The 16,001-nt window shown below is 38.5% G+C and overlaps 1 non-coding gene across 1 annotated transcript; it reads right to left on the bottom strand.

Annotated features, from left to right (window-relative positions):
- Positions 1-15,213: 15,213 nt before the first annotated feature.
- LOC111879496 (small nucleolar RNA R71) lies at positions 15,214-15,320 on the bottom strand. The gene has a single exon (XR_002846117.2). It is a non-coding gene; the product is annotated as a small nucleolar RNA R71 (small nucleolar RNA).
- Positions 15,321-16,001: the final 681 nt, after the last annotated feature.

Below are 16,001 nucleotides of genomic sequence, written 5' to 3'. Positions count from 1 at the left end.
AATTACTAGCAACATCAAAGTTCTCGTTGGCAGTGTCAACGTCTTTGTTAGACATGGAGTTGCTCTCGGTGTCAGCTTATAGATCTTAATTCTCTTGATTAGATACTTGGTCATCATCCTCTATCTCATCATCCACTACTAATGCAATATACGGTAATATTTCACACTCGTATGGAGCATTGATCTACTTCTGCATTCCCTTTATAATACTCCATTCATCACCAGTATCTTGGTTGAATAGCTTTGAAGGTGTAAAATAATGAGCTTAATTCTCAGCTTGATCATGATCATACCCAATACCAATATACCGAAGAATCAGTGCAAACCACTGGGGGTAAGGAACATGAGTAGTTCTTTTACTTCCTTTGATAATCTCATCTAATTGATCAAAGATAAGTTGGGAAAATCTAGCTTCTTATTCTTGATGATAGAAAAGAGAATATGTTGTTCAAACGAGTTCATTTGATCAAGACTTCTCATTATGTTAGTAAGACACTTCCTAAGGACACAAGTGAGAAACTTCCAAGTAGTTGGAAGATATATACGAAGAACATTACTATTATCTTGTGCATTAAAATCATAATTCAGTTTTTCAAGAACAACATGGCATTCATCCATAGAGGGAAGAGGAAAGTATTCATTTTGAATTGGAAGATGTAGGGCTCTTCGAACATCAGTTACATACATTGAGATAGTATGCTCACCATCTCTTATTGTGCTAATAGTCACTCCGGTGTCATAGTAGGTACAAGTGTAGTAAAACTCACAAACATGTTGTGGAAGAAAAGGATCAACTACGTTAGCAAGATCATAACAAAGCGGACGTGTGGTAAGATAGGTCACAAAATCTTCAAATCCCTTGTTATGGATTTTTTTGAGGGATTGCAAGAGAAAACACCACATTGTTGGATATAATGACAATAAGAGTATCTGGATATTCTAGCAGCTTTGATGGCATTTGGTGTGGTAGCATAGGTGTAGAGAACAACATGAGGAGCCATGGAGATTACGATTAGGGTATTTGAGAGTAGAAAGAAACAAGAGCTTTTTAATGATGATTTGAGAGCATAAAGTGTTGATGGCAACGTTGATTCCTTTTTATTCCCCATAAAACACCGTTGAGAAGCAATTATAAAAGAGAAAAACATTCACCCTTAATGTCACAGTTATCTAGAGATGGTGTGTATCCCTAAATTTAAAAAGTTACCATTTAATATCATCTCTTCAGATAGCGGTAGACTGACCAATGAGAAGCATTTGGCAAAGATCATCAGCGACAAGACAATAATGTCAATCTCAGTGTACATGGCGTGCAACGGAATAGTACGAGGGATTTTCATGTATCACACTATTGTGTTGTTGTAATAGTAGATCACTTACACAAGGATTTTGGTATATCACACTATATGCTGAATCATTAACTACTTTTATTAGAATAAAGATTTGGGAGAGAATGAAATGATGTGTGTAATGCATTCCAGTATAGAATGTACCCAACGACATAGAGTGTCAAATTTTTATCAATGTATGGCTTTATACAATGAATCATAAAATTCTTAATTGGAAGCTTTGTACAAAGAATGGGTTAGTGAGTGTAATACATCATGGTACATGATATACCCATCGTCACATATTTTTCAAGTTCTCATCAGCTTTTGGTATCTAATGTTGAATCATAAAAAATTTAAGAAGAAAATAGGGAAAGAAAGGGTTGATTTGTATGAAAAACTATGGTACATGGCTTAACCATTGGCACAAAACATTCAAGTTCTCATCAGCGTATGGTATCTGACGCTGAATCAAAAAACTTTTAAGAAGAAAACATGGCAAGAAGGGATTGTGTAACACTTGAACCCTAGTATGTTTCATTATTGCCCTTGTATATGTAAAAGTTGCAATATCATCACAGTGTAAATAATTGAATCAAGACAACATCATCATCACACATACAATAATACAACCGTCATTGTTTACATCAGTGTGTTGATTTACAAATTATATTCCCAAAATATAAGTGTATGATGATAACAAAAATACAACAAAATCTATGAGTTCTTGAAGACCAACATGCTTAACGATTCCCTGGGAATAAAAGTTATTTTGAAAACGGTCAACATATATAACGTTGGTGAGTTCATAAGCATATTTGTATGAAAAGTTTTTATCACTTTGTAAACACCGGAAAATCCGATATTTTCTGTAAAAATGGTTTGAACGTTTTGTATCAAATCTTGTATTAAAGCATGTGTGTTTTATGTTTGAAAATGTCTAAGAAAGTATTCAATGAACATCCTAAATTTTTTGTTGTAAGTAGAAGGTAATGCATAATGTAAGTTTCCCAGAAAATCCGATATTCTCTGCGTGTAAAAGTGTTGTAGTCTTAAAACCCTAAGACCGTAAAATGGTGTTTGTATAGGATTGTAACTATATATATATATATATATATATATATATATATATATATATATATATATATGTATGTATATATGTATATATATATATATATATATATATATATGTATATATATATATATATATATATCGCAAATTTTACAGTGGAGTTAATTTCTATGTGAGTCGTTATAACCATGCTTGATATGATTGATCTGTCTTTCATGACGTTTTTCAGGCTTCGCTTGTTTAAGGTAAGACAATTGTCACCCTAGATTGGCCTAGTCTAACTGTAGCGAACAGCTCAGATGCGGGGCTGTCAGCCCCGTATAGATCTATACACAAACTCTCGTTCTCTCTCCATGAGACTTTGGTTATAACTACAAGACTGAAGGATGTACACTAGGTAGGTACGGATGAAAGAACGTCTCACAAGAACCTTAACTATGCTTACGCGAATATTGTAACACACTATTTAATGTTTTAAATAACGTTTACGTGCATGTATTTAGGTTACAAGGCCCAATGTGTATGTACATGAATGAGTAAGGCCCAATAAGCATGAAATGTGTATACAAGGTCCGTCAAGCATGTAGATGGGTTAACAAGGCCCAATAAACATGTAAGGAGGATATATGACCTATCAAACATGTAAATGGGTCATTAAGGCCCAATAACATGTACTGAAAGTATCAGGCCCAATAAGCATGTAGATGGGTCACTAAGGCCCAATAAACATGTAATGAATGTATAAGGCCCAATAAGCATGTAAATGGACCACAAAGGCCCAATAACATGAAAATGGGTAAATGAGGCCCAACATAAGTGAGAATGATGTAATTAGCCCATTTGTTATTATATTGTTTGTTTTAGCCCAATTGTTTACCAAAATGACATAAAAGGCCACTTTTTTTGAAAATTACATTCTTGGCCCATTAAGCCGAAAATTTACAATTAAGGTAAATTTTTAGTAAAAATGACACTTTAGGCCCATTAAGTTCGAAAGTTTACTTTTAAGTAGGGGTGTCTAAAAAAACCGTAAAACCGAAAAACCGAGCCGACCTGGTCAATCTGAAACCGAAAAAACCGAAACCGAACAAACCGGGTACATACATGTCGGTTTCGGTTTTTATATTTAGATATTTGTGGATACCCGAACCGAACCGTCATATATATATATATATATATATATATATATATATATATATATATATATATATATATATATATATATATATATATATATATATATATATATATATATATATATATAAAGAATTGTGTTCCATATTTAAATTGAAATTTTAAACCAATACCACAGAGTAGCATAAATCACGTTCATATGCTTTTTATCAACTCTAACTTATTTATCGAATGTATATTTTATGTATATGTACTTAATCATAAAATGTATATTTTATCATATTCATAAAATGTATGTTTTTATGCTTAAGAGTTGAATTTTTTATTTTTATTTTTGTGAGTTTTTGGTTTTTATAAAGAAATGATTGAAATAAAGATAGTAGTTTCAATTGATTATTATTTTTTATATTTAACGGATACCCGTGAACCGAACCGAGGTTACCCGCTTTTATACGATTCGTTTCGGTTCAGTTTTTTTAGCAATTCGGTTAGGTTTCGGTTAGTGCATGCAAGGTACCCGCCCCGCAGTCATGGTTCACAATTTTATTAATATCCGATTTGATCCGCCCCGTGAACACCCCTACTTTTAAGGGCTTATTTGGTATAAAATAACATTTTTGACCCACTTTTTAATAGGAAGGACATTTTTGGCCCAAATTTTATAGAAATGACATTTTCAGCCCATTTAGCCGAAAAATTACATTTTTGGCCCATGTTTGTTTAAAATCACAATTTAGTCCATAAAAAGTCAATAATTAAATTTTTTGGCCCATGAAACCATGAGTTGCTAAATAAGACCCATTTTTGTGAAACTTGACATATTTAGCCCATTAAAAACCGTGAAGGCCCAAATAGAAGCCCATTTGTGAAAATTTACACTTTTGGCCCCTTTAAAACCATGATTATCATAAAGATCCATTTTTATTTAAAAATGACTCTTTTGGTCCTCTCAAAACCATGAGTTAACATAAGAACCTCACTTTTTTTGTTTATTTTGGCAAATATGGCCCTTTATACGATTTAATCTAGTTTTCAAACATTTTTAGCATGTTTAATCCTTTCCACTTCATATTAAGTCACATAAGATGGTTTTGTTTGCAAACATCACCAAGTATGGTAGATTATTTTGAGTTTAGTAGAGATCTAGCATGTTTTCATAACATAATCACAACATATAACATGAAAACACACACTTACATGCATATATACATATATCTAACACAAAGCAACTTGTATCCTTTCCCAAAACATAGTAAAAACCAAAAACAAGGGGGTATGAACTCACTTTGGTTGATAGATTGGTTTTGGTGAGAAGATTAAAGGATGTTTCGGCCTTAGAAAAGCTCCTTTGAGTAGATCTCGAACTTATGGGGTTCAAGAATGATGATCTTCTATGAGGTGTTCTTAAACATACACACAAACACACACGAAAATTTGGAAGGAAGGATGAGTGAATTCTTTGTAGGTTTAGAGAGAAATGTGAGTTGAAGTATGTTGAAATGAAGATGTGGTGATGCTCTTTTGGCCGAGATTTTAAGAATGAAGAGATAGAAAGATTAGCTTGGTTAATACATGAAGGATTTGGTCTTCGAAATATGGGAGGTATTAGCTTGGATTACCTCAATATAAACATGAGCTGTCATCAATTTAATCCATTCAATTTTTCTCTTTTTTTATATATTTTCGAGAATAGGAGGGGAAAAAAGAATTAGATGTTAGGCTCAATTTACATGGGCCCATTAGGAAATTTTGATTTATGTTAGCCCACATGAGAGTTTACCGCCCAAAATGGCAAAGGAAAAGGGTTTCAGACCATTGAGATTCAAGAAGATGTTTACAGCCCATTAAGGCCCATGAAGAGTTTTATGGCCCAAAAATCAATTACTTAAAGAATGTGGGTCCAATTATGTCCCAAATGAGGTATCTTAACCCAAAATAATCAAGTTGTAGGTTTATTTGCCCATTGGGCTCAATAAATGATTCCTGGCTAAAAAAGATGTTTGAACTAGGAAATTAGGGTTACATCCCAAAGTTGAGTGTATGAAATGTATCGAATTAGGTTTTGGGCTTCACAAGTGAGTTTTGATTTGAATAGTTGTTTTTGAATTGAGTAACATTTATAACATCAATCTTAGAGTTACAAGATACATCAAGAGTTGATCATACATATATAGAATTTCCTAGCCAAAAATGCTAGTTGTGACATCATCCCCCCATTAGAGGGAATTTCGTCCAAAAATTCTTTTGAAAGTTATTCTTAGGAACTATAGAAAAGGTGAGGGTACTTTTGCTTCATTTGGTCTTCGCGTTCCCATGTGAATTCTAGTCCACGCTTAGCATTCCATCGTACCTTCACAATCGGAATGCGGCATTGTATTGTACGCTTCACTTCCCTATCCATTATCTCAACCGACTCTTTGACGAACAAGAGATTCTCGTTTACTTCGATCTCATCTAGAGAAATGAAGAGGATTTCATCTGATAAGCACTTTTTCATATTCGACACGTGGAACACCCCTGTGTACGTTGCTGAGCTCCGCGGGTAGTTACAACTTATATGCCACCGGACCAATTCGGGCAAGAGTCTCGAATGGTCCGATGTATTACGGGTTTAGTTTTCCTCGCTTCCCAAAATGGTCATCCCTTTCCATGGAGAGACCTTCAATAATACCCGATCTCCGACTTGAAATTCCATAGGTTTTCGCCGTTTATCAACATAACTCTTTTGTCGATCTCGCGATGCTTGGAGTAGTGCCTTGATTTGAACTATTTTATCCGTCGTTTCCCGAATGATATTGGGTCATGTAAGAGTGTTGTTCGATGTTTGCCATCTTGCCAACTGGGTGTCTCCCACCTCAGCCCAGCAAAGAGGCGATCTGCATTTGCAGCCATACAAAGCCTCAAAAGGAGCAACCTTAATGCCCGTGTGATAGTTGTTATTGTATAAGAACTCAATTAAGGGCAAGTAGGTATCCCATGCCCTACCAAAATCAGTCACACATGCTCGGAGCATATCTTCAAGCGTTTGAATGGTTCGCTCGCTTTGGCCGTCGGTTTGAGGGTGGTAAGCAGTGCTCATGTCTAGTTTTGTTCCAATTGCTTTCTGGAGCGACTGGAAAAATCGTGAAGTAAATCTACTATCTCGATCCGAGATAATAGATATCGACATTCTATGGAGTCTCACGATTTCTTTTATATCGATTTGTGTTAACCTCTCCATTTCGTACGTCTCTATTATTGGTAGGAAATGGGCGGATTTGGTTAGACTATCAACAATCACCCAGATAGCATCCAATCTGTCCGCTGTCTTAGGTAATTTGGTTATGAAATCCATGGTAATCCTTTCCCATTTCCACTCGGATATTACTGGCTGTTGTAACAATCCTGAGGGCTTTTGATATTCCACTTTAACCTTGGCATAAGTGAGACACTTGCCCACGTAAGTGGCAATTTCTGCTTTCATGTTTGGCCATAAATAATTCCTTTTAATGTCCATGTACATCTTACCGGAACCTGGATGGATGGAGTATTGTGTTTTGTGCGCTTCGTTCATGACTACATCCCTGAATCCTCCGAATTTTAGGATCCAGATACTTCCCATGAAGTAGTAAGCTCTGTCTCCTTTGACTTCCAGATTCTTATCCATTCCACGCAGTGCTACATTAGTGGCATTCTCCAGCTTCAATGCCTCTAATCGAGCTTCCTTGATTTGTGAAGTTAGGTGAGAGTGGATGGTTATCGATAATGTTTTCACCCGGCGTCCCGAGTATTCTTTCTTGCTCAGGGCATCGGCTACCACGTTAGCCTTTCCTGGGTGGTACTTGATCTCATATTCATAATCATTTAGCAGCTCAACCCACCTTCGTTGCCTCATGTTCAACTCCTTTTGATTTAGAATGTGCTGTCGGCTTTTGTGGTCCGTGAAGATGGTGCACTTTGTACCATAGAGATAGTGCCTCCAAATCTTCAGGGCGAAGACCACGGCTCCTAGCTCGAGATTGTGGGTGGTGTAACTTACTTCGTGTGTCTTCAATTATCTGGACGCGTAAGCTATCACTTTTCCACGCCGCATAAGAACACAACCTAACCCTTGATTCGAAGCATCGCAATATACTACGAAGTCTTCGGTTCCCTTTAGTAAAGATAGCATTGAAGCACTACAAAGGGCTCGCTTCAAGGTTTGAAAAGAAGCTTCTTTTTTTGTCACTCCAGTTGAAGGGTACTCCTTTTTGTGTTAGTGTGGTGAGGGGCTTGGCAATCTTGGAGAAATTCTGAATGAACCTTCGGTAGTAGCCTGCAAGGCCTAAGAATTGATGGATTTATGTTGGTGTTTTTGGAATCGCCCAGCCTTCAATGGCCTTGATCTTGGAAGGATCCACATGAATTCCTTCCTTAATGATTACTGATATTGCCATATTTATACTTATTTTTAGGCAGTATTTAAGTACATTTTTATTAATAAATTGATAATATGTTTAGAATAATGATACTTATGAGTTTAAATTGTTATTTTCAGTCAATACAAAGGATTTTCGAAGAGAGGGACCAAAGGTGACAAAATGGGGAACATGGGAGGCTTGGAAGACAAGAAAATAATAAATTCACGATAAGAGCTAAATTCACGACGTGGCGATGAAGCCCACGACGTGGCACTGGTGTTCCAGAAGATAAACATCACGACGCGGAGGATTTCCTTGAAGGATACGGATTGCTTGAAGCCCACGACGTGGCACAACCTAGCCACGACGTGGCGCGGGTTTTTAAGGATTATATAAGTCCTCCTGATTATTACGAAAAGGGAGCTTTTGGCAGAAGACAAAGAATTCCAGGAGACGATTCAGAGCGAAAGAAAGGTTCTGGAAGAGGGTTTTCAACACCAAAAGAAGTAAAGGTTTATTTTTAGAACATGTTTTTTTATTAGTTTTAGCTGTGTTAGTTTAATTACTATGATGAGCAACTGAATCTAGCTACTTTTGTTTAGCTAGATGAAGCTTTAAACTTATGAATAGTTATATGATTATGGATTAAGCTTAGTTGGTAAAAATTTGCTTGTGTTTGATTTGTATGACCTAGCATGTTATTATTTGTTTATCTAATTGCTTAATTGCATGTTCTGTGTAGCTTAGTGACCATTAAACTGCATGAACCTGTTTACCTAATAATTTAGTGAACATTGAATTGTTAGAGCTAGGATTGACCAATCTTAGTTAGTAATTAGAATAAATAAAGTTTAGCTGTGTTAGAGAACGTGAATTGTTATCATAATTGCGTTTATACAACAAATCTTACATAGCATATTTACATCTATAATTAGTTCTGTGTTTAATTATGTGTGAACATACATGGTTTGACATGAATTAGTTAAATATTGGTAAGATAGAACTAAATTACTAATATAACTAAAAACCAACTTAGTAATCCGCAATCGTTAGCTAGCCATAAGGGAGAAGTGGATTCAAACTAAACAAGAGTGTGTTTTTACTTATTGAATTTCATTTAAGTTCATCTGATCTTGTAAAACCAGATAAAACCCCTTATTAAACTTGTTAAATAAATTAGGTTAATTTAATAGTAAGTAAATTAATTAGAACACCGTTCCCTGTGATCGACATCCGACTTACCAAAGCTATACTGTAATCTGACCAGGTACACTGCCTATAAGTGCATAGATAGTTAAGTTTGTTAGGTTATAAATATTAAAATTAGTGGGTACTTTTGTGCACATCAATTACATGATACAAGAAGTTCACACTGCGAATCCAGAACTCACATTTAGAGAGTTTTGCATATAGCTTTTCAGCTCTCAGAGTTTCCAAGATCTGGCATAGGTGCTGACCGTGCTCCTCCTTACTTCGAGAGTATATGAGTATGTCATCAATGAAAAAGATTACAAAATTATCGAGGAATGGGCAGTAGACTCGATTCATGAGGTCCATAAATGCTATAGGGGCATTTGTTAGACCGAAAGGCATAACAATGAATTCGAAATGGCCATATCGGGTTCGGAAAGTAGTTTTGGGGACATCTTCTTCCGAACTCGCAGCTGGTGATAACTGGACCTTATATCTATTTTAGAAAAATAACTGGCTCCTTGAAGCTGGTCAAATAGATCATCAATCCGAGGGAGTGGATATCGATTTTTGGTAGTGAGTTTGTTCAACTCCCGATAGTCGATGCACATTCTGAAGGACCCGTCCCTCTTCTTGACAAACAAGATCGGAGCTCCCCAGGGTGAGAAGTTTGGCCTGATGAATCCTTTGCTCAAAAGTTCTATTAATTGACTGGATAACTCCTGCATTTCGGCGAGAGCTAACCTGTAGGGTGATTTGGCAATTGATGTGGCTTCCGGTATTAGGTCGATTCGAAATTCAACCTGTCTTTCTGGGGTTATTCCTGAAAGGTCTTTAGGAAATACGTCCGGAAGGTCACATGCTACTGGGATATCTTTGATGTTTATATCCTTTTTTTGTTTTATCCACAATGCGGGCAAATAAGGCATAATTTTTCTTGTGCAGGCATTTTTGTGCCTTGATGCACGAGATAAGACGGAGATTGGCGGCAGGTTTATCACCTTAGATTATTAGGGTTTCGTGGTTGGGGAGGTGAAGGCCTGACCTTCTCGTGACTCATAATATCAGCATGGTGGGGGATTAACCAATCCATACCGATTATCACATCAAAACTCCTAATATTTACTGACATCAAATCACATCAAAACTCCTAATATTTAGCCATCTCTACCGTGAAGGCTTCGCTTAGCTTATGGGGTTTTTGGTTTAGTAAGTGTTTGAATTTATTACTCATGAAACTCCGCTAAGCCCCAGTATAAAATAGAACGAATGTGTAAGTGTTGTTGAGGGGAAATGTACCAGTAACAATCGTCGGGTCTTGAACTGCCTCTCCTTGACCCAAAGTCAGGACCCTACATGATCCTCCTGCTCCTTGGTTGTTGGTTTTGGGACCGTTTTGCCTAAAATGGCCAATTCCTCCACATCCATAACAAGTATGACTGGCCCCGACATTATTGTTGTTGTTGTTGTTGTTTGGTTGTTGGTTCTGTTAGGGTTAAGATCTGCAGTACCGGGCGGTGTGCCTCTTGCGGTTACGGTTGGTACACTGCATTTCTATGCACTCGCCATGGTGGTGGTAGTTGCGTTTGTTACATTTTGGTAAGGTTCCTGAGTATCTCTTGGTAGTTGCTTGCACAGATGAGGCTAGAGCAGCTGGTGCTGACGCAACTTGAGCGGTAATATCGTGGACTACTACAGTCTGCTGCTTTTTGGAGGATCCCTGGTTCTGTCGCCCCTTTCATTTGTTGTCCCTATTTTTCTTGTTATTCCATTCCTTCTTGGTCTCAGTCTCAACAATTTTGGCTCTCTTCTTGTTGCCATGGTCGTAAAGCTTCTGAGCTAACCTTTTTGCATTGTCAAAAGTCTCTGGGTTTTCCGTAATCACGTTTCCTTGGATTGGGGAAGTTAATCCCTAAATGAACTGCTCAATCGTCTTCCCTTCTGATGTGATCATACATGGGCACAAAAGGGCTAGTTCACTGAACCTTGAGATGTAAGCCTCGATGTGTGAGTTTTGTACTATGAGATTCCATAACTCCTGCTCCAATTTTTGTACTTCCCCACGGGGACAATACTCTACCATCAACATTTCGTTGAGCTGCTCCCATGGCATGCCATTTGCCACTAGGAGTGTCATAGCCTCCACATGACCATTCCACCACGAAAGCGCTTGGTTGATAAACGTGGAAGCTGAAATTTTCACCTTGCATTCTTTAGGGCATCCGTAGATCTCAAAGACCGACTCGATCTTTTCCATCCATCGCTTTAAAGTTATCACGCCTCCCGTTCCATTGAATGTTCAAGGTTTGGCATTTGAGAAGTCTTTGTGGGTTTAGACTTTTGTAGGACCTTGGTTCATTCCTTGGTTCGAGTTTCCAGTTCCTTGACCGTTACCGCCACCATTGTTCCCAGTTTGAATGTGTGCCAAAGCTGTTTTGACTATAGCCGAGACTGCTACTTGGAAAGTAGCAGAGTTCACCTCTGGCGAGGTGGTGGTAGTGGCGACGTGTTGTTATTCTTGCGAATTGGTCTCCTAGGCATCTTCTATCATGGAAAAGAAGGACGGTGAACACATTATTATTTTTTAGAGGTTGTAATGTTTTTGGTTGTACATATAAGTGAATCCATATAATATCACGAAATAAGAAATGCAGGACACGTAGCAGACAACAACATCACAATAAAACACATCACTGCTTCATTAATGATATAATATTCGTAGTACAGAGTATGAACATTTGTCCTTTAAAAGGGCATACGATACATAAAGAAAATGTATAATCCAACATCATAAAGGCCTTATGAGTAGTGTAGTAACTTAATCATAAAGCCAGTCCTACATACAATAGTACATAAAAAAGAACCATAACAATAGTGGTGGCGGGTGGAGCTGATCGTAGTCGCGTCGGGAAGTGTTTGGTGGTGCTGATCGTAGTCTCGCCAGATAGTCCCTAACCACCTCATGAGTCAATCTCTCTGCACGCTCAACTGCAGCTCTCATTGCAACCATCTGACCGATAGTCGCCTGTGCCTGCTCACCTATATCATGCGTCCTCCTAACCATCATTGGCAGGGCTCGATCCGCAGGTCCGCCGTGACTCAGGTCGTAATAGTCCTAGTTCATGCCGAATGGGGGATGCACCCCTTATTGTCGATTCCACCTCCTGATCTCTTGTGGCCATGGGGGCATAGGGCCATTGGGACCCATCCTATGCGGGGCAAACTGGCCACGTATGGCGGATCAATGACTTCAGACTCCACATCCGAGTCATCTTCATTGTCACCGTCAGACTCCTTCTCCTTTGAGTCCACCATCGGTTATGCTGGTTCTTCCTCTGGTTCTTCCTCTTGTTCCGGGTCTAGCTATCCCATGTTCCCCTGTGTAACGCCTGTGTTTCCAGCCTCGTTATTAATATTGATATAGTCGTCCAGGTTAACCATTGTAACCCGTTTTGAAATAATAGAAGTGTATTATTTGAGTATTATGTGTTATGTGCTTAATTGTGTGTCTTAATTTAATTAAGAATAAAAATAAGCGTCAAAATGAAATGTTAGATAAAGCCGATATCTATGGATAATGTTGTAGTAGTTGAAACAAGGTTTCCGAATATATAAAGAATGTCGAAATGCAAGTTATAACGAAGAAGTTCTAACTTGTCAAAGTTTCGCGATAGAACCGGCAACGCTGAATGACATAAAAAGTAAAATTTACATTAGTGCGATATTTAGCCTTAGTGATCTAAACGAATGTTGTAGAGTTCCTTAAACCGAGAGCGTGCATGAAAAGAACGCCCAAATCTGACTTCGTATGAGGAAGTTATGATTTTTCGAAGTTTCGACTTAGCGGTATGCAGCCCGAATACTCGAAATAGAGATCGAGTGATATTTAGCCAAAAATTTCTAAATGAGAATTGAAGATCTCATTGACAGTAGTCCAACGATAAAGAGACAGACGAAAACGGAGTTCGTATGCGAAAGTTATGAATTTCTAAAGTTCGGGGCGCGAAACCCCAAAACTGTCAGATACCACGACGTGGCAAGCAGTGCAACGATGTGGCGAGTCTTCTGACACCTCCGGGAGTCCCCCAGATGCAACTTGCGATGACACATGCAATGACGACCAAGCCCACGACGTGGAAAAAGGTTCCACGACCTGGAAAGGGCCAATTTTTCCCTATAAATAGATTTGAAGGGCCAACCGTTTAGGGTTGCTACCTTCTCTCATCTCTCTCCCGTTTTACCTCGATTTACATGAAAGAACTACCCTGAAGCCCCGGTATCAATCCTGAGCCCCGAAGCAAGTTCCGGAGTCCCGAAGATCCCAAGAAGTAAGATTCCCGAGCTGAAGCTCTGCCCGCGAGAAGCCAATTTTTGTGAAGATCTTCCAGATCTACCGAAGGATACTACTTCTACAAGTCGTAGTGTTGTCTGATCATCTTCTGATCAAGTGAGTGTGTAGTTACTTTCTTCTAACGCATAATTATGAAGTATTTTATACGAAATACGTGTTATGTGTATAATTTTGTTGTTATGTGTGTGAATGTATATTCACTTTCTTCTATCGTATAGATCTGATTTATTCTCTATGAAATACGTGTTATGTGGGTTTGCCTCATCTGTTATGTGGAATATGTATTGAATGAGAATGCTATACGGGTTTTAAACTATGTATAAATATATATATATATATATATATATATATATATATATATATATATATATATTTATCTACTAATATGTTGGGTAGAACATGGGTAGATAGTTGATGTGTGATAAACAGATGAGAGGCCTCGATGTTGTTGTTGTTGATCTAGTTATTCAGCGGAGTATGGATAACAACCACAGACTCTTTCTAGACAGTCCTGTGGAACGCTAGCAGGTTCATAATATATAGGTGTTGTGAACGATGTGTTCACCGGTGTACTCTATCCCCCTCATGGTTGCCTTTAGGATATCTATTGTTAAGGAAACCCCTTAGCAGTAATGTCCGTCCCGATGAAAATCCTAGATTAGGTTGAGATAGATGTTGTTTTAGGGACATAAAGTGAGAATAACGGGAATGTGTAATCGGATTATTGATGGTTGGTGAAATTAAATATAATTATTTATTGTGGGTTGAAAACCGTATATGCTCACCAGAGTCCACGACGTTGTGTGCCGAACACTCTCAAAAGTTGTGGAATCAAAGCCACAAAAAGTTAATTTTAGGTTAAACCGTATTTGCATTAAATTAATCGATCCTTCTTGTGGAATCAAAGCCACAAAAAGTTAATTTTTCAGCAAAATAAAAATAAAATAAAAAAATAAAATAAAAAATTTGTTAATCACAGAGTCCACGACGTGGCCACATACCTGCCACGACGTGGACAGACGAATTTTTTTTAAAATTTTAATTTGTATTTAGTTTTTCTTATTTTAGTTCAGTTTTACGTCTTAGTTTAGCAAGTTGCAGGAGTTCATGACCAGAAGCTCAAACACACACTTGGTGCCACCACTGGAAGACCCCGAGTCTGCACCCCACAAGAAAAAGACACCCTTGCAAGAATTGAAGTCAGCTTTTTCTAGGAAATCGGGAAGGAAGACAGGAGAGTCAAGTTCATCAGCGAAGCACAAGAGCAATCTTGAGCATTTGGATCATACACCCGTGCAAACCGAGTCCGAATACGATACCGAGCAAGAATTTGAAGAACACACAAGTGAACCCGAGAACGAGCCAAGGAACGAGATGGCGGCAATTGAAGAAATGTCCATGGGAGCATACAAGAAGCGGATCCGAGAAGATATGGGTCCTGGTTTAGTCCAACCCGCAATTCCTGCCACTGCCACATTCGAGCTGAAGGGACACATATTGACAGCGCTGAAGGACATCCCATTTTTCGGGAAGGATCATGAGGATGCTTTTAAGCATCTAGACGAAGTCAACGACATTGCGGATTACTTCAATGTCCCAAATGTCACCAGAAATATAGTCTTGCTTAGGATGCTTCCCATCACTTTCAAAGGAGCTGCTAAGGAGTGGTTAAAAGCACTCCCACCGGGCACAATCACCACTTGGGCTCAAATGCGTGAGCAATTCCTGGACCAGTTCTGCCCGCCATCCAAGATAGCCAAACTCAAGAAGGCGATAGCCAACTTTGAGTAACAACCGGGGGAGTCACTATACGAAGCATGGGAGCGGTACAAGGGCTTACTCAGAAATTGCCCTCAACATGACCTAAATGTGCAGCAAGAGATGTCAATCTTTTATGATGGGGTCAATGTGATGACAAGACAACTCCTTGATTCTCAAGGATCGTTGACAAAGAAAAATCCAAGGGAGGTCAAGGAGCTAATTGAAGAATTCACGAAACACTCCCGCAAATACCATAACCCGAGGCAAGACGGAAGCAAAGGCGGTGGAGGGGCCCAAACGGAAGAAATTGCAGCTGTCATGGCCATGCTAAATAACATGGATCGCCGGATAACACAAATGGACCAGTCAATACATGCCATAAGAGTGGGGTGCGAGCGATGCAGTGGTCCACACTTGACCAAGGACTGCAATGTGGATGAATTTGGGAACAGAAAAGCTCAAGTGTGCTACTCTAGTGGGGATAAGTTTGATGACGACTGGAGGAAACCGAAGAAGGAGTGGCTGCCATATGAAGAGTATAAGAAGCAAAAAGAAGAGAAGTATAGGCAGACAGGTCGAGGCTTTTACCAAAAGGAGCAGCCACCAATCGAGAAGAAACCCGACCTAGAGACCATTTTGATGAAGTTTATGGAGGCTTCGGAAAAGAGACACGATGCCACGGATTCCGCTATCATGGAACAACAAACATTGATAAAGAACCAGCAAGCCTCCATCCATAACCTTGAAGTACAATTTGGTCAACTAGCCACTTTAGTTCATGAAAA

Source organism: Lactuca sativa, chromosome 9, assembly GCF_002870075.4.
Source record: "Lactuca sativa cultivar Salinas chromosome 9, Lsat_Salinas_v11, whole genome shotgun sequence".
NCBI classification, from domain to species: domain Eukaryota; kingdom Viridiplantae; phylum Streptophyta; class Magnoliopsida; order Asterales; family Asteraceae; genus Lactuca; species Lactuca sativa.
Note: the sequence above shows the minus strand (reverse complement) of the source record. Positions and strands in the feature narration are given on the sequence as shown.